Genomic DNA, 25,094 nt, shown 5'->3' with positions numbered 1-25,094 from the left:
ACAGCCAATTCCAGCTTCTAGTGACTAAAGGTGATTAACATGTAATCTTTCTACATATGTTGAATATGTGTAATACTGTGTCAATGGGTGTTAATTGTTTACATTCTGGTATTTGACTGCTAAACACTAACCACTGTATTAACACAATTAAGTGACGAAGGAGGAACACTCAATACTGTACCACAAAATCAGGTTCAGGGTTTTAATTGATATACTTTTCATATTTTTGTGATCGTTCTATTAAAAATGTAAACTTTTGTTATAATGTCCTTTACTTCATGTTTTTTTTGATACGTTGTTCAAATGATTTAATATATTTGGATAACCTTGGATAATTCTACTGCACATACAAACTCCAGGAACAATGACCACTTCAAATCCCTACATAGTAAAAATAAAATATAATATTTAAAAACATATATCAATATATAGCATATGTTAACATGTTTTTAAAATATTAATTGTAACAGTTTAGCCCAAAATATTAAAATTGAGGCCTACATTTTTTTCTACCTTTAGTTAATTTTGTAAATCACTACAGTGAATTTCATCGGAAAATGAGTTCTTCCTACTTTTTGCTAGGATGCTATAATACATATACCGGTAATAAACACTCTTCTTTAATTGTGCTGGAGGGAACCTGGGTTCTAGTTCAGCCGCTGTATCTCTGACGGCTCCCTGCGGTGAGCAACTGATTATACAGTTCATTCTTGGGATATAAAATTGCAACTAATGCAAGCTACATCCCCAAAGATTCTAATATTATTTCCTAGTATTATTGGACTCTACATATCTACAACAATATTGATTTCACATGTTCTGTTCCCTCAATCTAAGATACATCATTTTATGGAGAGAAAGTTTATAATTAAGGGACCACACTCTGTAGTGTTTATGAACAGTGGCCCCATTTTTTAGTTATAGTTTTTACCGTTTTACAATGGTTTACCTAGGTCGTGCTGGGTGCCCCCTGTTTGGCAAAATTAGCACATCAACTTCTTCATAGCTGCAGAAGCTGGATAAAGATCCCTTTGGCCAATCACTGGCTGAGAGATTCAGCTGTTCACTTTCAGACAATAAATGAATAATTGTACATAGAAATGTGCACAGAATTTACATTAGATAACCAGGAACTCATATTCTGGACTAGCTAATGACGATCTAGAGAGGATGCTGGAGGTGGAGTTACACAAAATAAACTATGCATGTGCAGCGTTATATAGCAAAACAGGGCAGGTACAGACTCCAGGCACCATGACCATTTCAAATCACTGATGTGGTTTTGGTGCTGGGGGAAACCCTCTAAAGAAACTCTCTAATGTTACAAATAATATATATTTAATTTTCAACGCAAGAATGTTTCTTTTTACTATACTAGCTCCTACTTGTTAAAATAATATAAAGTAAAATAGAAAAGTCATTAAACTTACTGATGATCTCTGGTCCATCTGATGCTTCTCAAACAGAAGCTTTGCAAACCTATGGAGCATGGGCAGAAATTGCTTCAATTCATCAAACGGATGCTTCTCCCAACACTTCTGATTTTGTCAGGACTTATGGGCACTTTAGGAAACTGGCCCTCATAAATCGTAGCATGAGCACAGCACTACACACACTCACACTATGTTCAGGGCACGAGGACCCTCCATAGAGTTTTGAAACAGTGCTCAGTGCATGGTCCGCTTTTGGTGGCCCTGCCTGCTTGATTGGCAGGCAGTCTGATGTGCATTCAGAACCGGCCTATAGGGTGTGCGAGCTGTGTAGCCGCACAATGTGCCATGGCAACAGAGGCACCATCTGGCCAATATAGCATGCAACAGCATGGCTGGACTGGCCCACAGGGCCGCTCTTCTTTTGGGGCTGGTGCTGTTTAAACAGGTGCAGATCCTTTATTATCAGGGCCAGCGAGGGGCGCTGCTATTTTATATTACCTATGTCTCTGCAAGCCGGTAACTCCGGCAGTAGAGTTGGAGGGAGCTTGCTCTGTAGGACTCTTCCGTTCCATAGTGTGCTGTGAATGCTAGCAGAGAGCGTGGAGATATGACATCATCACCCGCCCTTTACATACAACACCCTGCACTTAACAGTCCTGACAGCGCTCCCAGGAGCCAGAACTTATACAGATATATCCATAATATCCACAGGAGCTATAGTAATACTAAGATCTATTTAATGAGGGCTTAGCACTTATTGGCCGAGTCTTGTTGCTAGGTGCACAGTTTAACTTGATAATATATTCAAAGTGAAAGAGCGAACTCATAAAACTTTAAAATAAACAAAATAACTACATTTTTGTAGTTCAGTTCAGATTACCAAACTTTCCTTAAAGGGACACTATAGTCACCAGAACAACTACAGATTATTGAATTTGTTCTGGTGAGTAGAATCATTCCTTTCAGGCTTTGTGCTGTAAACACTGTCTTTTCAGAGAAATTGCAGTGTTTACATTACAGCCTAGTGATAACTTCACTGGCCACTCCTCAGATGGCTACTAGAGGTGTTTCATGAGGCAGTGCATGCAGACACTAAACTTTCCTCATAGAGATGCATTGATTCAATTAATCTCTATGAGGAGATGCTGATTGGCCAGGGCTGTGTTTGACTTGTGCTGGCTCTGCTCCTGATCTGCCTCCTTGACAGTCTCCGTCAATCATATGAGGAAGCATAGTGTTTGGCTCAGACAACAACTTCTGATGATGTCAGCAGACAGAGGTAGACAGTGGCAGAGCCAGCAGCTGCAAACCTGAATATGAGCAAGATATTACTGTATTTAGGGAGAAAAGAAGGGGCCAGGGGGGCTAGATGGTGGTTTTAACATAATAGGGTCAGGAATACATGTTTCTGTTCCTGTCCCTATAACACGTCAAGGTAATAGGACCTTTTTTTTTTTTTTTTTATTCCTATGAGAGTTTTTCTTGTAGGGATTATCTCTGACATCATTCATGTTGGTGAAATAATTTAGAATTTTAAGTTCTAAGTTATCTTTCCCCTTTGTATCTGCACACTGTGCTGGCATGATTCACATGGTATATTTTTTTTCTAGGGCTGTTTTTCGTTTCCACCAGGTTGCACGTGACATAACTAATCACAGTGGCCGGTGCCAGATTGCCAGAGCTCCAACGTAATTGTGTGTGTGTATGTACATTTATTGTATTGCACTTACATGTTTAATACCTGTGAGTAAACATCTAAGGTGTTTAATCTCTTTGCTTTAGAGTTAATAAGAATGGAAGGTTTTATATGCTGGGAGAGTAGGTGTCCAGCGAGGGGAGTGGCCAGTGATAGGAGCTGTAGAGGTTTATCGCACAGGGAACCTAAAGGTCTAAGGCCGGCCCTGTGTCTATTCATACCAGGCTGGTCTGTCTTTATGTGGACCTGCACTCTTTCTGTGAAGGTCTGTCCTCTTTGGGCTGTGCTAGTGATGCGATACCCGTCACTGGCGCACTGTCTTTACACCCCGCTCACTGGTGTCCCACTTCATAGGACACCAATGTTGGGGGGATATGAAATATAGAATAACCAATAACCAAATAACCAATGGCTCTAGGAAGATATTCCTGAAAACTTGTTGTTGTTTTTTTTTTAAATTACTACATATTTTCTTTATTTTCAGTAAAAAATCTCTGGCCACCAAGCTCAATTCCATTCTCACTCATATAATATAGCCTAGCTTCCCAATGAGCCATCCAAAAGGATTTAAGTAGGCTGAAATCACCCACTTTCACTTACTAGAGCTATGTGGTGAGTGCACACAGACACAGGGCTCTTTCCTGACCGGTTCAGGGCACATTTCTCTAAACTGAACTGTGCAGTGTTCATGTAAGGTGTTCATGCAGCTCCTGCAAGTGAAGGATATAGACTTTACCGATGCAAGCTGACTGTAAGTTCCTACAACCATAAAAATACTTGGATAGGTCAATGGGGAATTAGCATGTGGGTGCTGTTTATCTCTGGGCATTTCAAAGAAAACTTTAGCTCTTTAAAAAGCACATTAAATTCCATCTGAACATTATGCTAACAGTTTTGCTAGCTAATGTATAGATTTTGAGAACCTATTTCAAAATATTTTTTTCCCCACCTCTCATTTAGTTCTTTTCTACAGACCCTATGCTGAATAATTGACTTATAAATGAGAGTAGAAGACACTTCCCTGAGGAGGTTCTTTTGCTCTCCACCCATATTAGCCACAGCGCAATTCCCTTGGCGGAAGTATAGGAACAGAGTGACATGACATCAATTTGTTTAGACGCCAGCATACTGGCAATGAAGCCAGCATGTCGGTGTCCCTAGGGAGGTTTGCCTTGCTTGGGGAGGAGTATGGGGGGACCGGAGGTGGGTGTTACAGAAGTGTAATGAGATTGTGGTGGGAGAGCAATGGTCAAGGTAGTGGTTACAGGTTATTTTCAAAAGGTAGGTTCCCAAGGACAGCTTTATGAATCACCATACCATTGCAATAACCTGTGGCAGGTACAGTGCTTGGTTTGTCCCTTTAAGTCCCGTGAGTGCTTCAATCTATTGATGAATGCGTCTTACAGGTTTGAACTTATCAGACGTGATAGACTGGTACATCCAGGGGCGGACTGGGGATACAAAGCAGCCCTGGAAAAAAAAATCTATGCCAGCCCCATAAGTCATTGCGCCATATATTGTTGCATGTAATATATAAGGCTATGTATTGCCACCCCAGATGATTGAGTTTATATATATATATATATATTTTTTTTTTCTAATATAAAATATTGGTCCTTTCAGAGTAAAACATTTACCGTATTTATCGGCGTATAACACGCGCCGGCGTATAACACGCACCTCATTTTTAGAAAGAAATTCCAGGAAATTCCCCCCCCCTCCCATAGTATTCCCCCCCCATCCCATAGTGTTTCCCCCTCATCCCATAGTGTTCCCCCCTCATCCCATAGTGCCCCCCCCTTTCCATAGTATTCCCCCCCCCCATAGTATTTCCCCCCCTCCCCTCCCATAGTGTACTTCCCCCCCTCCCCTCCCATAGTGTACTTCCCCCCCTCCCCTCCCATAGTGTACTTCCCCCCCCTCCCCTCCCATAGTGTACTTTCCTCCCCCTCCCCTCCCATAGTGTACTTTCCTCCCCCTCCCCTCCCATAGTGTACTTTCCTCCCCCTCCCCTCCCATAGTGTACTTTCCTCCCCCTCCCCTCCCCTCCCCTTCCCCTCCCCCTCCCCTCCCCTCCCCTTCCCCTCCCCCTCCCCTCCCCTTCCCCTTCCCCTCCCCCTCCCCTCCCCTTCCCCTTCCCCTTCCCCTTCCCCTCCCCCTCCCCCTCCCCTCCCCTAGTGTACTTTCTTCCCCTCCCATAATTACTTACCTGTCCTGAAGCGTGGGCCGGCTTCACAGCGCGCACCGCAGTACAGGAACTTTAATTTAAGGTTCCGGTTTCCGGCGGGACTGAAAGGAAGTGTACACACTTCCTTTGAGTCCCGCCGGAAACCGGAACCTGAAATTAAAGTTCCTGTACCGCGGTGCGCGCTGTGAAGCCGGCCCACGCTTCAGGACAGGTAAGTAATTATGGGATATCGGCGTATAACACGCACCCACGATTTTTCCCCTATTTTCAGGGGGAAAAAGTGCGTGTTATACGCCGATAAATACGGTAATTATACAGTAAGCATACTCACATGCAGACACAGACAATCTCACTGACACACACAAGCTCATTGATACACAGCCTCATAGACAAACAATGTCACTAATATACATAAGCTCATTGACATAAAAACACAAGCTCACTCACTAGCAGGCGCACACACACACATGCAAGCAAGCTCACTCACTAGCAGGCGCACACACACACAGCTTAATGTAGTGGTTCTGGTGTCTATAGCCTGTCCCTGCAGGCTTTTGAATGTAAACACTGACTTTTCAGAGGAAAGGCAGTGTTTACATTGCTTCCTAGTGACACCTCTAGTGACAGACACTCAGACGGTCACTAGAGGCGCTTCCTGTGTCAGTGCGGATTGGCTGAGATCATCAAGGTGAGTAAAACACTATTTTTAAAAACACACACCATGACAGACACACCATGACACAGACCATGACACAGACAGACACACACACACACACCATGACAGACACACCATGACACACACCGTGACACAGACAGACACACACACACCATGATACAGACACACCGTGACACAGACACACACACACACACACACATGACACAGACACACACACCATGACACAGACACACACCTTGACACAGACAGACACACACACACACACACACACACAATGACACAGACACACACACCATGACACAGACAGACAGACACACACACAGCATGACACAGACAGACACACACACACCATGACACAGACAGACACACACACACCATGACACAGACAGACAGACACACACACACACAGCATGACACAGACAGACACACACACAGCATGACACACACGTACCTACCTGTGTGGGTGGGCAGACTGATAGGTGTCCTGCGGCCGCATGGAGAGCTTGGATGGCGGCCGCAGGGGAAGCTCTTCTGGCGGCCGCTGGGGGAGCAAGCTGTTCTGTCTCTGCTCCCCCTCCCTCGCGTGCAGCTTAATGAGACCAGGGCCGGAATATGACGTCATATTCCGGCGCCGGTCTATTTCTAGCGCGCGAGGGAGGGGGAGCAGAGACAGAGCAGCCTGCTCCCCCAGCGGCCGCCAGAAGAGCTTCCCCTGTGGCCGCCATCCAAGCTCCCCCAGCGGCCGCCAGAAGAGCTTCCCCTGCGGCCGCCATCCAAGCTCTCCATGCGGCCGCAGGAAACCCACATGTCTTCCCGGCCCCAGGTGCCGACGGCCCACCGGGAAATTTCCCGGTATCCCGGTGGGCCAGTCCGGCCCTGGGTACATCTGAAAGCAATTTATGCAAATTAAGCAGCTGCCTTACAAGAACCTTTCCTAAGAACTTTGTAGGTTAACTTGTTTTACAAACTTAGATGTTGCAGCCCATATGGGAATGTCTCGAAATTTTCTCCTACCTGAACTATAAAAATTGGCTTTTTATCTGTTACTGTTATCGTGCTAACATCTATTTCGACATTTTATTACTCTACATTATTATGACTATTGGCATTTATATAGCGCCAACGCATTCCACAGTGCTTTACGATATTATGAAGGGGGAATTTAACAATCAATGAAAATTACTAAATGTTACAGGAACAATAGGTTGATGAGGCCCCATCTCAAACGAGCTTACAATCTATATTTTGTAATATAATGGGAGATGTTTCCTATTAAGACAAATATAGAAAGTAAAAATGGTAATATATTCAGATTTGCTTGTGATACAATCTATGTACAGTTCATAATTAAATGAAATAAATAAATAAAATTAGTTATTAAAGTATAAGGTTCTCTCTTGTACTCATGGAGACACCTATTGTATATCCAGGAAATGATAACGACGCAGTGACTTGCCGTAGATGGTAGAATCAGAGTCAGAATTCCAGATTTATATTGTGAAGTTTACTCTGTGCTTCCTCCTTGATTTTCGATACAATTGTATTAACTTCCCTTTACGATCATTATAGAGTTCCAGAGAACTTTGTGAAGCATGTAGTATTAAAGTTCCAAAAAAATACAAAACATTAACAATTACTAGTTGGTTTGGCCTTTAGCATTGGTAGTTATTTAATGATGCAATAATATGTTTTTGGTAAATTGTATAAATGTCTAAAAAAAATTAAAGCTATGTTAGATGGCAATTTCCCAAATTATACCAATTCATTGTTATTCAATAGCGGAAATTAAATTAGTAATGAACTGCAAATTATTTGCCAAAGTATAGGAGGAGCTACAGCTGTTTTTGGAGTATTTGATCAATTCTCCTATGTTTTCCTAAAACGTGCACCTCAATATAGAGAATAAATCCTTTGTCCTCTTATTCAGACTATGTGACATATTCTTTACTCTCAAATTCCTGAAGAAAGGAGACCCTTGTTATGAAACGCGTTGATTTGCTGTTCGGTTTGGTCAGGAAGTGGAACTGTAGCCTAAGCTCCACGTGTGGGGGCTGAACGATTATGGAAGCAGAATGCACCATGACCACCGCAAGAGAAAAGTAAAAGGCAGCTATACAATCCCAGATACTGAGAATGGCAAAAGCTGTAATCATTTGTGTACATGTGCTTAACCCCTTAAGGACACATGACATGTGACATGTCATGATTCCCTTTTATTCCAGAAGTTTGGTCCTTAAGGGGTTAAAGTGCTGGGTACAGCACTGATTTCTTTTTTTTAAATATCATAGGTTTTTATGCGATTTGAAAGTAATACAGAAATTGTCTCACAATACTGGAGGCTTCATTTTGTGCTTGCGTCAAAGATTATAGTACATGCCTATTTGGCAAACATTATATTTTGTAGATGTAATATTACAGCCTGTTAGAAACAGTTATTTTTCAAGTGCATCTCTTATTATCCTCAGCCACCAGATAATAAAAACCCTTTATGATATTTTTCATACATTGTGTTCTAAAAATTGCGAGGCAAATGGTCTAAACTATTAATTTGTGTGTCTGTCATTCTGTCTGTCTGTCTACCCCATTATTTCTAAATCAAGAGCTGTCAATCCATTATAGGTTTGTTTTTGTAAAAAACTAACAGAATCCTTAGCCAGCCAATACTTAAACATGCTACCAGAGAATTGTGGGAGTTGTTCAGCAACAATTCAGTAACTGCCTGTTGACTCACTACAATGTTGTTGCAGTGTTCTCAAACTGAAATTCCGATAGTAACAGAACTTTTTACTCTGAAAAAACTTTTGGCCCTTCTCTTAAGGGCAGTACTGCAAGGTTCAGCTTAGGTACACTTCGATTATATAAGGACAATCAGGAGGCTGACCTCAGATATGTTTACAGAAGAGGATACAACATTTCAGCCTTGTTATCGTGAATCTGACTCTGCTACTTCCGGAGTGGCAACCAGACAACTGCTACTGACAAATATCTACAGCTGTTATTTTTATATAGAAGAGAGATATTGAATGTATTATACCTCTTCAGAAGTTCTCTCCTAACACTCCCGGAAGCAGACCGTATTTAAAAGCAATTATTAACGACATTTAGAACCAAATAAAATAGATTCTTCCTAAAAAGTCATTAAATCAGTATGTTAAACTCATTAAAAAAATATTAAGGCACTATACAAAACAAAATGCACTATACACAATCAACTCGTCAACATCAACTAGAAAAACATAGGTAATTTATTACAATGTACTGAGAGACAGTAATGATCTGTTACAACATGTTCCAATTGTATCCCAGGCGGAATTAGAAATGGTTTTATTGCCCCATACTCCAATTCTATTTAAAACACATCTTACAAGTTTGCTTTACCTTTTACTTGGTAACAGTTAATGCACCTCTGACTTTTGAAAGAGTGTGACAAAAATATTCAGTACATGTTTTTGCTGTGCATTAACAACATGCGAGAAGATTAGTTCTGTTATCACCATGATGTCATGGTGCCCTAGGAAGACCACCAGATCAATGTCCTGGAGAGGGGACTCTCCCTGCCAATAAAGGGGCAATGCTAGCAGAAAATGTAGCAGTTTGTTAGTGAATTGCTGGATGACTGGAAAATGGAAGAGTTCCCTGGATATAAAGGGGGAATTGAGAGGGACGCACAGAGCAACACTCCATTATTTTCATCTAGAGAAGATTTAAGCTACAGGTTCCCTTATAACTTTGTCATCACTGTCCACCTCCCTTTGCTCTGTAAAGTTACGCTCACTTTGTTTCCAGCGCCGGGATTAATCCACTGCACCCTCCAGCACCTCCTCTTGTGCTCTCAGCATCTAAGCTGACATCACCCGCGATCTCCTCCAAACACTTGCTTCTCATAGAGAAGTAATGGATTGGAACTAGACATGCGCGGCCAAACTTCGCACTCCTCCAATCAAATGCTGCTCTCAGCAGCACGTGATTCCAGGTCCAAATTTAATTCTGTTCTGGAGGAAGAATCACCTTTTAGTGTCTGTCAGGAGGCAGTGTAAACATTGTCTTTTCTGCTAAAGTGCGCTGTTTTACATATTAGGTTAAAATAGCACTGCAACCAGACTGCATCACCGAGATTTAGTGGTCTGGGTGACTTAAGTGGTCCTTTAAACAATACATTTGTACAAAATTACAGCAGACCTTTTCCAGGATTTCCAGGAAGTGACAATTCCTTGCCCCCTTACCTCAGTAAAGACATTTAAAAGAGCATAGTGTAGCAGAAGTAAGCAAAAAATGTGTTTTTTGAAATGTCTCCCTCCACTGCACATCCATGATTTCTACAAAGAAAACCCGTAAGAGCATATGGGTCACATAGGCATTCCTTCACTTGTTCATATGTGTTTCTAGACCGCACACTAGTTACATACCATGTCTGGGGTGCCCAACACGTTTAACCCCTTAAGGACACATGACATGTGTGACATGTCATGATTCCCTTTTATTCCAGAAGATTGGTCCTTAACCCCTTAAGGACTGGACTTTTTTTGCGATGTTGTACATTTGCGACCAGGCATCTTTTTACACTTTTGTGGTGTTTGTGTTTAGCTGTAATTTTCCGCTCTCTCATTTACTGTTCCTATACAAATTATATATTGTTTTTTTCAGGACAAAAGGGGCTTTCTTTACATACCATTATTTATATAATCTCATGTAATTTAATTTTTAAAAAATGAAAAAATATGATGAAAAATTGAAAAAAATACATGTTTTTTGACTTTTATGTGAAAAATCTTTTATTCATCTACAAAAGCGAATGAAAAAAACTGCTAAATAGATTCAAAATTTTGTCCTGAGTTTAAAAATACCCAGTGTTTACATGCTTTTTGCTATTTTTTTGCATGTTATAGGGCTATAAGTACAAGTAGGATATTGCGGTTTCAAAACATATATTTTTAAAATGTATCAATAGTGACATTGTAACACTATTATCTGTCATAAATCGCTGAATAACACCCCACATGTACATATTTTTTTTTAAAGTAGACAACCCAGGGTATTCAATATGGGGTATGTCCAGACTTTTTTAGTAGCCACTTAGTCACAAACACTGGCCAAAGTTAGCGTTCATATTTGTTTGTGTGTGAAAAAAGTAAAAAACTAAATTGAACGCTAATTTTGGCCAGTGTTTGTGACCAAGTGGTTACTAAAAAAGACTGGACATACCCCATTTGCAATACCTTGGGTTGTCTTCTTTCGCAAATGGTATGCCATCATGGGGGTAATTCTCATTCCTGGGCTACCATACGCTCTCAAAGGCAACGTAACCAACCTGGCCATTTTCAATGTAAAAATATTTGACCCATATATTTGACCCTGTAACTTTCAAAAACGCTATAAAACCTGTACATGGGGGCTACTGTTATACTCAGGAGACTTTGCTGAACACAAATATTAGTGTTTCAAAACTGGAAAATGTATCACAACAATTATATCATCAGTAAACATGCTGTTTATGTGTGAAAAATGCAAAAAAAGTCACTTTCACTGACAATATCATCGCTGTGATATGTTTTACTGTTTTGAATCACTAATATTTGTGTTCAGCAAAGTCTCCCGAGTAAAACAGTACCCCCCATGTACAGGTTTTAGGGTGTCGTAGAACGTTACAGGGTAAAATACAGTGCTAGCAAATTAAATTCTCTAGACTTTCGGCCTGGGTTGGCAGGCAGGTCCCTTAAATTGCAATCAATAAAATAACTTAATTATGTAAAAATATTACATAAATACGCACGTAGAATTTAAATATATGTGCATATTTATATATTTGAAGTCTACGTGTATATTTATATAATTATTTATGTCATTTTGTATATGGACATATGAATAGTTCGTATTCTTTTTATTTATTTATATATACATAGATATATATACAATTTCATTCTAAGTGTATTTTGATATAAATATATATTAATATCAAAATGCAGTTAGAATAACATTTCGTATAGATATATAATTTTTTTTCATTTTTATTATTATTTTTCATTTTTTTAATTTAATTTAAATTATTTATTATTCGTATTTTATAATATATATATACAATATATATATAGTTATATATATTATATATATACGTGTGTAAATTAATTATAAGTGTGTTTTTATATTAATATATGTACATATTAATATAAAAATACACTTAGCATGACATTATATATATATATATATATATATATGATATATAGACATATATTATATAGGTATAATATATGTCTATATATCATATATATATACACATATATAATAATATTTTTTTTTATTAACTTTCACTTTACATTTTTTTATGATTTTACAGTTGCAGGGAGACTGCCTGTCAGCACAGACAGTCCCCCTGCAGGCAGAGACTAGGACACCTATTGTGACCATGTGGTCGCCCTGTTGGGCGATCACATGGCCCCAGGGGTCCTAATCCGCCATGGGGAGACTGTCTGGGCTGCAGGCAGTCTCCCCACAACGGGATCAACGCCGATCGCCGCCGGGGGAACGACGGCGATCGGGTAAGTACATTTTAAATTTAGGACGGTTCAGGACCGTCGTCGGTCGGCAAGGGGAAAATGCCGATGACGGTCCTGAACCGTCTTGCGTCCTTAAGGGGTTAAGGGGATATAATAAAAAAAACATTTTTTGTGAGATTCTTATTTTGTAATTACAATTTTTATTAAACTCTTTTTTTTTTTTTTTGCAACATAGCATGAAAATACAACAAGTTAAGTCTCAAGCCTTTGATGGTTAGAAAGAAAAAGGATGAGTAGGACATTAATGTTGGGCACCCATTGTAATGCTAAAAATCACGGAACTAGTATAAGTGGACAAGCTACAAAATTAATAAGGAGGATGGAAAATATTAGTTATGAAGAAAGGTTAGGAAAACTTCATTTGTTTTCTTTAGAAATAAAAGATGCCTCAAGTGGGATATGATAGCACAATACAAATATATACAGGGTCAGTACAAAACACTATGTGTTGACCTGTCCATTGCCATAAATAAATACAATAGACAAGGTCTCCCATTGAGACTGTTACTTTTAAGAAATTACTTTTCTCTTATATACAATATAAGAGAAAAGAACAATAACAAAAACAAAAAACAATAACAAAAACAATAAAGATGTGAAATTATCTGCCTAAAAAACTTCTTATCAGATATTTTTTAAAAAGGTCTTTTTTTTTTTTTGCAAAAACACACTCATTCAAGGATATAATTAATATGTATGTGAACAAGTTGTTGATCCAAGGAGAAACCTGATTGCCATTATGGAGTCAAGAAGGATTCTTTTCCCCTTTTTGTGGCATAACCAGAATTCACTGCAATAAGGTTTTTGCCTTCTTTTGGATCAACAGCATAAATGAATAGGGTTTTAAAGGCTAAACTTGCAGGACCTATGTCATTTTTCAACCAACTATGTAACTAAGAAAATGTTATCTAGGGTTTACTGCGATGCCCTATGTGTAAGGGTACCGATTTGCCCAATAAACTCTTCTAGATATCTCCAGCACCACTCACTCGCAATGCCAGCAGATAAATATTCATTCCCAGACGAGCAAATGAAGAAGACTATGTTTTGCAAAGAGCCTTAATAATTTAATTAATTTATGGCAGCAATACCCTTCTCCATTTGGAGAATATGCCAAATTTCAAACTAAACTTTTGCTTGGAATGGGGGTACTGCTTTCCACCATTTTGCCAAGCGCATGAATAAAACTGCACATACCCGAATATGAGTTAGTGAGCATTCCTAGTTAGATCATCTTGAATGTAGTCTTGGTTAAGGAGAACAACTTGGAGTTAGGACTAAACGACACTTGTAAACTTAACTTTGTAAATAGTTTTCAAAATAACTCCTCCCACAGCGGTTTAACTAGTAGGTGGGTCCACCAAGCAAGCAATACCATCCACCCACTGTCCCTCAATGCTTTCCTATGGGGATTTGAGCAACGCTGGAGGTCCTCACACAGCGTGAGGACGTCCAGCGACGCTCTAGCACAGATAATCTGTGCTATAGAGCAGGAAGTTCCCTCTAGTTTCTGTCTAATAGACAGCCACTAGAGGTGGAGTTAACCCTGCAAGGTAATTATTGCAGTTTATAAAAAAAACTACAATAATTACACTTGCAGGGTTAAGAGTAGTGGGAGTTGGCACCCAGACCACTCCAATGGGCAGAAGTGGTCTGGGTGCCTGGAGTGTCCCTTTAACCAAGGTGCATGAGATTTCACATGGAAAGCTCATAGATCTCCATCCAATCTTCCTGGACTAGTGTCAATCCCAAGTCACTCTGACTTCTCTGAGTAAAATGTGGAGGATTAGGGCATGCAGTAAAATTAAGTGGAGCATGGAGATTAATCCTACTGTTTTCTAGGTTGGTTACTACAAGATACTTCTGAAAAGGTTTAGTCCATCTCCAGGTGCTCAAAGAGATAAGACCACACAAAGAGATAAGACCACACAAAGAGATAAGAGCGCACAAAAAGAAGGAGCTGAATTGATCTATATATTTCAAAGGCAGGAAGATCCCACTCCACCACGCACTCCCAGAAGAAGGCAGGAAGATCACACTCCACCAGGCACTCCCAGAAGATTAAGCAGAGAAAGATTAATATCCGATGGGGCCCTACCCTTAGGCCATGTCGAGATCTGTGCTTCCTCCAAAGGTGTAGTGAATGCTGCAAGGTTGGGTTGGGAAGCCAAGCAGGGATCAAGTGGTTGGAAAATCACATCACTACCTGTAGAGGATCTAGCTGTCCTACAGTCTGTTCCAATGTCACCCATCTAGCTGTATTTTTAGTGAGATTAATCTAGGAAACATGGTAAACTAAGCAGTTCTGTAACCAGTGACCAGGTGAGGCGCATCAAGGCCCCTGGCCCCTTTAGTTTTATGTAACAAAGATTTAGGGAATATATAGGGATGTGGCTCATCTCTCTCCCCAAATGAAAGAGTAGATCTCAGATTGTAGGGACGTCAAGTAGGATAGTTTTAAGGGCAGATAGATGCACAAAACAAATATGAAATTTTTGGTACGATGAACTAGTGAGATTTTTAAGACAACCCATAGCTAATTTTTAATTATAAATTCAGTTGTGCTCAAACCTCACATGTGACAGTTTACTTTCATGTTATGGATTACCTTGTCTCCATTTTTATTGTCTAGTTTAAAATATTTTAGGGTAAAAGAGCCAAATTGGAATAATTCTCCAATTCAGCATGTTCTTGAGTGATGATATGTCAGCCTAAAATACTAAACTCACTTTTAACTTCCAAAAGCGTATACTTTATTTAATCACTCTATGTGAGCACTAAGGAAGCTTGCGAAAGAAATTCGAAATCTTGGCAAAGTGTTAGAGGCATTAGTACTTTGAGATAACTAAGTATGTCAACTTTAGCTGACTCTTGATTTATTCATTTAAAAAAATATATATTTAAATTGTGCAGCGCTGCTGAATATGTTTTGATCTATGGAAATAATAATAATAAAATAAAATAAATTATTTTAATTGTAGACACTTTTAAATCACACTTCTTGAGGTGTGGTTTGTGAACTAATTTGTTTTAAGAACCAGCTCTTTCTTCTTTACTGTTTTGTATACACCCACAATTAACTCTGTCACTTTAAAAATATTTCATAATCTCATCTTCCATAATATCGTGAAAAATGGCCTATCCAGCGCATAATGTCCTACTGGACAGCTGTAATAACTGGCATATTTACCTAGATAGGTGTCCGTTGACTTAAATAATTTATTAATATAACTAAAGGCAAAAGAATAAAAAAAATTCCAGTTCGGATTTAAAAAAAAAATATTACACAACAGTTAAATGTAAAGTACATTGCGAAAGTGAAGTTAAATAGCAAAAACAAAACTCTGTTTGTAACATCTGTTTATTGTAATTTATTTATTGAATTGAAAGCTATCACGCTTATGTTAAAAAAGCAGCTGGCGTTGCAATTATGTTGTTTTTTTCAGCAAAAAACTAATATGTGTACATCATTCAGTGATCGACCTTGGGAAACAGAATTCAGTCTTAAAAGACAAAGCAATCTATCTGTCAATCACTTAGCTTGCAGTATGTAAAACCCACTGGCATTACAAACCTCATGTTTTGGCTACCAAATTCATTAAAATCAACAAATATCAGGATGTCACTGTGACCTCTGCACATCTTTCAAGAACCTTCTTAACAAGTACCAGTTTTATTGTGACATTCATGGAAGTATAAATGTAACTAGAATCAAATAACTATCAATATAGAACTAAATAAACAAGTTACACAATTACTTTTACAGTAAAAATTAGGGGGGAAAAAGTGGAAAAATCCGAAATTGTTTTTAAAAAGCTCAATATAAAAAAAAAAAAAAAAAAGAGAAAAATACTTATTCAAGATATCTGTAAAAGGATGAGGGGGAAAAAAAGTTCTGTTTGTAAGAGGCAGGATCACTGCATGCAGTCAGCTACATGACGTCATCATACGTCAGCAGCAATACTGTAGGTTTCACTTTGAAGCTTTGACAAACACTAAAAACAGAATCTGTATGGAATCAGAACTTTATATTTCTCATGTTTGCCTCTTTTATCCTTAACTATGGAACACTCATTTGTTTCAGCATTGCTGATGGGCAGTCATGCAGCATGAACACACTAAGGTCCCATAAAGGATGCTTAGCTGCAGTGCACCTATTTTTTTTTTTAAGTAGGGACATTAACTATATACTTTAACCCTTTAGTAACCCTATGGATTTTTGTTTACTGATGACGATCACTGTTTTAGTGTCCTGAAAACACAACTTTATCAAACTATAATTTATTTTTAAATATATATATATATATATATATATATATTTTTTTTTTTTTATTTTTTTTTTTACTAAACTGTTGGAAGCTAAACGTTGCACTGCATTGGTGAGGGAGGCTGCAGTTCACAGTTGGTAGTGTCTATGAGATGCATTGATCTGCAATAGCAACCCAATAGACTGTGCACTGGGGTTCTGTAGAATGCCCTTCTCCCTATTCCCAGCCAGATACTGTAACAATAGGCTCTGCTAATCAGTATGACACATGCATTGCAGTCCATGCAACTGCACAAGGCTCAGACCAGGGGGGACAGATACACTTACCAGAATATAGTGATTGCAGCACTGGGGAATGGAACCTTTGCACCAGATGGATCATTCACTGCTACCTGCAGAAATGCCTCATTCTCAGAGTGTGAATGGGGCTGGGGTGCTGTTCGTTCCTTATTCTCTCTGTCTGCAGACGCCCCCAGATCTGCACTGGCCACCTTGCAGCTTGCCAGCCCCTAGCTGATCTCCAGCCTGTGATTGCCAGTCTTCAATCTCTGGTATTTGGTGCCCCTCTCTGCAGTTCTAGTCGGGTTGCCGGTTGCCCCTCCCTGCAGTGAGAGAGGCATGTGCAATTCTATAGGGACAGCCGGCTGGCAGGAAGAAGTGGAGCCTGGATTATGTGAGGATCCGGCTGAGTGATAGTCAGATCACTGTACAGGTTTTAGCTGGGGCTGGAAGCACTGAGACATGAGATTATCTGTGGTAGCAGCAAAACCCACAGGTTTACAGCTCACTGCCTGCTCTCATATATTCTGTGTGTTCTCTTTATTACTGGAGATTTGGGAGAACTCACTGAATGTGCAGTCATCCTCATTTATAACAGATAATTTATAGGCACCATAACCACTACATCCTACTGTTTTACTATTTATTTATTTTTTAACTGTATTACCATTCTTAAAGGAACACTATAGGGTTAGGAACACACACATGTATTCCTTCCTAACACTATAGTGCTGGAGTAGCAGTTTAGGTTTCCGGCCCCCCTCAACCCCTCAGTTTGGAGATAAAAGGTGTTAAACTTACCTTTTCTCCATTGTGTCTCACCTTGGCTGGCCCCACCTCCATGGCTTGATGATCTAAGCCAGGCCTGTCCAACCTGCGGCCCCCCAGATGTTGCAAAACTACAACTCCCATGATTCTTTCAGTGAAACAAATAGCCAGGGAATCATGGGAGTTGTAGTTCAGCAACATCTGGGGGGCTGCAGGTTGGACAGCCCTGATCTAAGCCATTCCAATGCTTTCCACAAGGAATGCATTGGGATGCAATTGCGCATGTGCGGCAAAACGCCACGCTGTGCCAATCAGCATCTCCTCATGGAGATTAATAAAATACATGCATCGCTATTAGGAACATTCAGCGCCTCCACGCAGGGTGTGGACACGATGAACGGAGGTGCTGCACACTGTGCAGCACTGGAATAGGAAGGACCTCTAGTGGCCTGTCTGAGTGAATGCACCAAGAGGTGTTACTAGGCAGCAATTAAAATATAGTTTTTTCTCTGAAAAGTCAGGGAAACGTCACTGGAAAGCCTGCAGAGACCGGCTGCAGACAATAGAACTGGTACACTGGTACCACTGTAGTGGTTCTGGTGACTATAGTGTCTTTCATATGGAAGAAGGAGCTTACACTTTAGTGATACCTGTTTAGATAGGTTGGATCACATGGAACCCAGGCAAATATCAAACTGTTTGAAACCTATTACCTAATCGTTAGTAATGAGTAATGACAATAGACTGGTTATCACTACAATAAAAGTTAGTATTTGATGCATCAATTTTAAATCCTCCTCAAACTGCGGCCCTCCAGATGTTGCTGAACTACAACTCCCATGATTCTTTGAATAACATAGATAGCCAGAAAATCGTGGGAGTTGTAGTTCAGCAACATCTGGGGGCCCCAGAGTTTGAGGACCCCTGATATAAAGTCTTCAACAATTCCAATAATTATTCCATTTCCACTTTTACTCACAAATACACTGCTCCATTATTTCATTCTACTAGTGAGGCCTCCTTTCTCACATTGCTAATTCTCAACAACAGGATTTCTGAAAGGGCATATCATTACTATGGAATGCCCTTCCTCTTCCTATCACACTTTCCCCTAGCTTTCAGGTCCTGGCATTTAATTGTGCATTTTTTTTATTGAGGATATTTCTAAAAATAGCTTTCAAAAACTACAGTTCTGTTGTCTGCAGTCTTTGCAAGCCCTCCCCTTCTAACCGCCACCAGACTTTCTGTGGCTGTCCAATCACAGACTTCCCAATGCAGCTCAATAAGAATTATGCAAGGCAGGTGTTCTGGAAAATTGCCTAACTTGAGTTTTGCTTAGACATGTGCATTTGTTTTCATACGAATACGATTTCTTCCAAAAATTCATTTTTTTTCGGATTCGTTTACTAAAACGTAAACGAAAGCCCTACATACGAAATGTAAATAAAACGAAAGGGCAAATGGGAATGCATTACCTTTTCATTTAGTTTCTTTCGTTTAATAGACTCCGTGCTGCAGGGGAATCAATTAACCCCCAGAGCACATAGAAAATAGCACTGACCCTATTTAATTAAAGGTGGGGGACCAAATTCCCCCCCTTGTCCCCACCCATGAGCGGCTGGTGGACACCCTAAATAAATAAATAAATAATAGGGGGACCTAATGTGGGGCGACCACTTATGGTGATAGAGTTACGGTAATAATACGTGTAAAAAGTAGCTATTTAGATCAGTAGCACAGCCTCATTGTGTTATTGATATAAATAGCTACTTTTTCATATTGCAACATTGTTATTGTTTTTGCTATAACTATTGGTTACACATACTCTTACCATAGCACTATATCACTTCTATGTAAGATACTGATTTTTATATCCAGTTTTAAATTACAGCGAGGAGCCACTGTCTGCTCGCTGTTTAGGCAACATGCCCCTACTACATGGGCAATAGCTGCCCAGTCAATAGTAGTTTTAAATTGGTTTAGGCGACATGCCCTCTTTAGGCGCATGAGGGACGATTTAAGCTCCCTTTTATTAATATGGGATACTGATTTATATTTAGTTTTAAACGACAGCAAGCATTTAAAACTAAACGCAATGATAATGTGGAGGGGTGGGGGTGGTGGTAGGGATGGTTTCAATTACAAGGAGGGAACAGGTAGCACTGCCGGCTCCCTCCTTGCTTTTATTTTTTTTATTTTTTGCGCATGCACAGTGCTATTTTTGTTGAATTTCTAACTATTTTTTTTTTACCGAATTTCGTTCGAAAACTAATGATTTACGGCCGAAATTCGGGATTGACAAATGAAATGTTTATGTAGTACGAAATCATTCGTACGTAACAAAAATTTCACTGGTTCACATGTCTAATTTTGCTCCACTGAGCTAACCAAACCAGAAAGTAACAGGACCTGTTGTCTGATTGACATCCAAGGGGGTGTAAGGAGGTTAATTTATAAAAGTGCCAATTCTATTGAAATCTGCACTTTTTGCAAAATGAAACAAGAGGACACACTCTTCACACATAAAGTACTTCAGAAAGCTAAAGTGCTTTATGTGTTTGGAGTGTCTCTTTAAAATTAACCTATTTAGGAATCTTGTCGTATTCACTTGTTACACTTGTTAACAATAGAAATGCTAGTTGCACTGGATAAAAACATGTCAGATGACATGGGTAGCAGCATCACCACAGTGAAAGTAGCCTAAAACATACAGACTGTCAAGTGTAGAATGAACTGATTAGACTCTAGTCAAATTTGCACCGTATTACAATTCAGACACAAATTACAGTTCAGTTGTGTTCACATTCTAATCTACATTTCACAAGACATCTTCATCGAGCTTAACTAAACATCATAACTGTCAGTCTCTCCTCCCCTCTAGTGCATTGCTTGTCTTCCTGTGTTCATATACCCATACTCTTTCTACATTGTAAGCTCTTTTGACAAGGGCCCTCTTGCATCTGTCAACATAATTCTGCCTGTAACTTAGCAAAGCCACTGCCTTCCCTTGGTTTCATTTATGAGATACTTGTTGAATCTCTGCAAGATTGGCTCAGATGCAACTAAATGGGAGAAATAACCAATAAAACTATTTTTAGTGTATTAAAATGAAAAATAAATAAATAAGTAAGCATGAAGTGACTTACTATGAAAGTTCCCTGCAGTTACAGGCAGAGCCATAACTCACCTGGAAAACCTAATTTAATCAGGAGACTCACTCCTGTTTTGGCTGGTTTATTATTATCATGTTGCTGTGTCCAGTATAACTACTAGAAGCTGTTATACTTATGACATGAAAGAACACTATAGGGTTGCAAGTACAATCGCGTATTCCTGACCCTGTAGTGTTAGACACTATTTAGATCCCTGTGTCCATCTTGCCCTGCTTAAGTAAGTTAGAATCTTACCTTTATTCCAGCACTGCGTGGGTCTGCCAGCGCTGGACCCGCTCCAGATCTGCCTCCTTGGCTGAGACAGGGCCGTCTTTAACATGGGGCAAACAGGGCAGCTGCCTCGGCCCAGTTACTCCTGGGGAGCCCGAAGCAGCTGCACCGTGGGTCCCGGTGGCATCAACCATTTCTCCCCAAGGCCTGTAACCCGCACACTAAGGAGGCTCACCGGTAGGCCCATGCACAAAGGGCCACCCGGGGGCTTCTGTCAGCAGGGCCCTGGTTGCGCACTGAGGCGCTTTAACAGCGCGACCAGACCTCTTGCTTTTCGGCAGCCAGCTGGGAGGAAGTGACGGCCACGTGTCACTTCCTCCCACAAAGAGAGAAACGCGTGGGAAAGAAGAGTAGGCAGAGTGGAGGGGGCCTGGCCGAGAGAGCCAGACCCCAACACCTTCCGCCACCAGCAGGAAAGCCAGCCTCCAAGGTAGGAAACTGGAGGGTGGGTTTAAAAGTGTACATTTTGTGTGTGTTTGTGTGTATGTGTATGTCTGTTTGTGTGTCAGTATGTCTGGCTGTATGTGTCAGTATGTCTGTCAGTGTGTGTGTCAGTATGTCTGTTAGTGTGCGTCAGTATGCATAAAATAAAATAAACCCCTCTCTTAAAAGGTCTTGGAACTGACCTTATTTATACACTCAAATTGAGTAAAAATACATTTATTGATAAAATGCAGACAAATATATCAAAGAAAAGAAACAATAACTTTTGCATATGATAATATGTCTATGACAAATAGCTAAAAAACAGCCACATAAAAAATGATAATATTAAAGTCCAGACCTTATTTGAATGCTCGGCGTCCCGAGTTAGCAAAGATGTATAATGCTGAAAAAAATATCAAATAACAGTCCTCTTTATAATCCAGATGCTGGCTGATATCAATGGGAGTCAGACCTCTCCAGACGCGTTTCTCCGCTTCGGCGGCTTTTTCAATGGATCGATCCATTGAAAAAGCCGCCGAAGCGGAGAAACGCGTCTGGAGAGGTCTGACTCCCATTGATATCAGCCAGCATCTGGATTATAAAGAGGACTGTTATTTGATATTTTTTTCAGCATTATACATCTTTGCTAACTCGGGACGCCGAGCATTCAAATAAGGTCTGGACTTTAATATTATCATTTTTTATGTGGCTGTTTTTTAGCTATTTGTCATAGACATATTATCATATGCAAAAGTTATTGTTTCTTTTCTTTGATATATTTGTCTGCATTTTATCAATAAATGTATTTTTACTCAATTTGAGTGTATAAATAAGGTCAGTTCCAAGACCTTTTAAGAGAGGGGTTTATTTTATTTTATGCATCTGCCTTTTATCATATAGGTTGTTAGGTTTCCTATCTATTTACCCCAATCTCCTTTATCTATATTTAATCAGCGCTCCACTACAAATCCTTTTTCTTAGTGTGCGTCAGTATGTCTGTGTGCATGTGTGTATAAGTTTGTCTGTTTCTATCAGTATATCTGGGTGTATGTGTTAGTGTGTGTATATGTGTGTATCTCTGGATGAAGTCTGTGTGTGTTTCGGTGTATCTATGTGTGTGTCTGTGTATTTGCATGTGTATCAGGTTGTGTATCTGTGTGTCAGTGTGTATATGTGTCTGTATATCTACATGTGTGCCAATGTGTATATCTGTGTGTCTGCATGTGTTTCAGTGTGTATATATCTGTGTGTGTGTGTGTGTGTGTGTGTGTGTATGTGCATACATTTCAGCATTCACACACTAACACTATACACAAATACATGCATTCAAACTTCAACACTACGTACAAACACACGTATTTAAATTATATGTAAATACACCCTTGCATTCAAAAACCAACACTACACATAAAAACATGCTTGCAGTCAAGCCAACACCACATACAAACATATTCCATAAAAAAAAAACAACGACAAAACAATTGGGTCAGCGCTTAATAACAGAGAATTGTAGACAACAAGGCAGCAACCCTAAGAAGGGGATCTCTCTCAACCCTTTAAAAGTAACACAAAAAAAGAGGTAGGAAATAGAGAAGGGCTGCGCCACATAAAATTGAATAGATAGTACTGAAAGTCTCGTTCCAACAGTGCAAATTGTCACATATGAAGGTGTCTCTTATCAAGAAGTAAATGCAACTGTGGTTTCTAAGTTCTTTATGTTTGGGGGATGTGGAAGGTCTGAGTGTCTTTAGTCTCCGTATGTGGAAAAAAGACGACAAAGCAACCTAATAGTGCAATATGTCAGGGCTTCATAGACAAAATGTAAATAATAATGATATTGCACTCACATGTAATAGAGCTATGACCAGCTCTAGTGTGTATCGCATATAGTGGTATATTCCCCACTTATGAGATATGTTGAAGATTGTTCACAGCAGATGGTTGTCCAGGTGCTCAGAAAATAAATAAAAATAGCCACAAATAGTGCTCTCAGTAATATAGTAAAAGTTATATAAAATAAACATAATTGTACTCACAATCACAGAGCAGACTCACTGCTCTATGATGAGAGTGTTGATGGTATTGAATCAATGCATCTCTACTGGGAAAGATTAGCATCCCCTGCCAGAGCCACCATGACAACTTCAGTAATTTGAAGTAGACATGGTGGTAGGAGTCTGAAAACTTTGCTCATCCCACCCTCCCTCCCTCCATCCATCCTTATGTGCAGTCCCTCCTACTCCCTCAGCTGTCTGTCTGTTTGTATTTCAATTGAAGTTTATGCACACATATATATATATATATATATATATATATATATATATATATATATATATATATATATACATATATATATATATTTGTGCTCGGAATTTAAATACGTAATGGATAGTAACTGTGAGCAAAGTTGGTTGTGGTGTGCCGAAACCAACGTACGAGTGGGCCTGTAAATAAAAGAGGGCCCACCAAGGAGAATGTAATTATAACAGGGTGTAGGTGGGTGGGAACAATCAGCTGAAAGGCAGAGGTGAGTAGGGGCTGGGAGTTTAAGTAGGGGACTTACTCCTCCCACAAATTCAGGCCTCCACAAGTTCAGGCCTTTTAACTTGTGCTCGGAATTTAAATACGTAATGGATAGTAACTGTGAGCAAAGTTGGTTGTGGTGTGCCGAAACCAACGTACGAGTGGGCCTGTAAATAAAAGAGGGCAAAAAGATAAATTCGAGAAATACACACTTAATTGCATTTTTTACAAAACCAAGTTGCTGAAAGCTTGGCGAAGTTCTTTCTCCGGCTGTGGAATATATGCAGTATATATGGAGGATTTCCACCGCCCCAGTCTCTTGATGATATGGACCGGTGTGTTAGTGCTAGAGGCTGCAGAGGCGGCTCTTATACGGAAGGAGTGCCTAGAGAATGCAATCGGGTTGTGTCCGAGCTTAGATAACAGAATTCTGATATGAACCATCAATTTTGCTGTGGTTAACGGGTGCCCTTGTAGTGTTAAGAGCGGAGAGTCCAGTAGGTGACCGTGCAGAGTTGACCGTAGGTGGTCTAGTACTTTTACCGGACACCAGGCATTATCAGTAGGGAAGAGAGGAATTATAGTAGGGTGTAGTGACCGGTTGGTTTTAGTTGTAGGGATCGAAAGTTGGTAGTGATCCTCTATTTTAGTGAGGTGTGATATTTTAAGTCTTAGCTTCGTATCTCCTTGAAAAATTACGGTGAACTCTCTAGGTCTGAGAAAACCGTAGAAAGCGAGATATAAAGCAGATTTGATCACCGTATTTGTGCCGATGTCGAATGGGGCTGTGTCAAGGAGATTGCTAAGTGACCTGAAGATAGGCCCATCTATAGGTAATCTAATG

At 39.8% G+C, this 25,094-nt stretch overlaps 1 protein-coding gene across 2 annotated transcripts in view; it reads right to left on the bottom strand.

The window, feature by feature from the left end:
- Positions 1–17,348, bottom strand: part of OSBPL6 (oxysterol binding protein like 6) — a 223,032-nt gene extending 205,684 nt beyond the window's left edge. For both annotated transcript variants that reach the window (XM_063429782.1, XM_063429781.1), the window contains exon 1: positions 17,139–17,348. The gene's annotated coding sequence lies outside the window, so the exon portion shown is untranslated. The remainder of the gene's footprint in view (positions 1–17,138) is intronic.
- Positions 17,349–25,094: the final 7,746 nt, after the last annotated feature.

This window comes from Pelobates fuscus, chromosome 8 (genome assembly GCF_036172605.1).
Source record: "Pelobates fuscus isolate aPelFus1 chromosome 8, aPelFus1.pri, whole genome shotgun sequence".
Classification (NCBI taxonomy): domain Eukaryota; kingdom Metazoa; phylum Chordata; class Amphibia; order Anura; family Pelobatidae; genus Pelobates; species Pelobates fuscus.
This window is presented reverse-complemented; position numbering and strand designations above follow the sequence as displayed.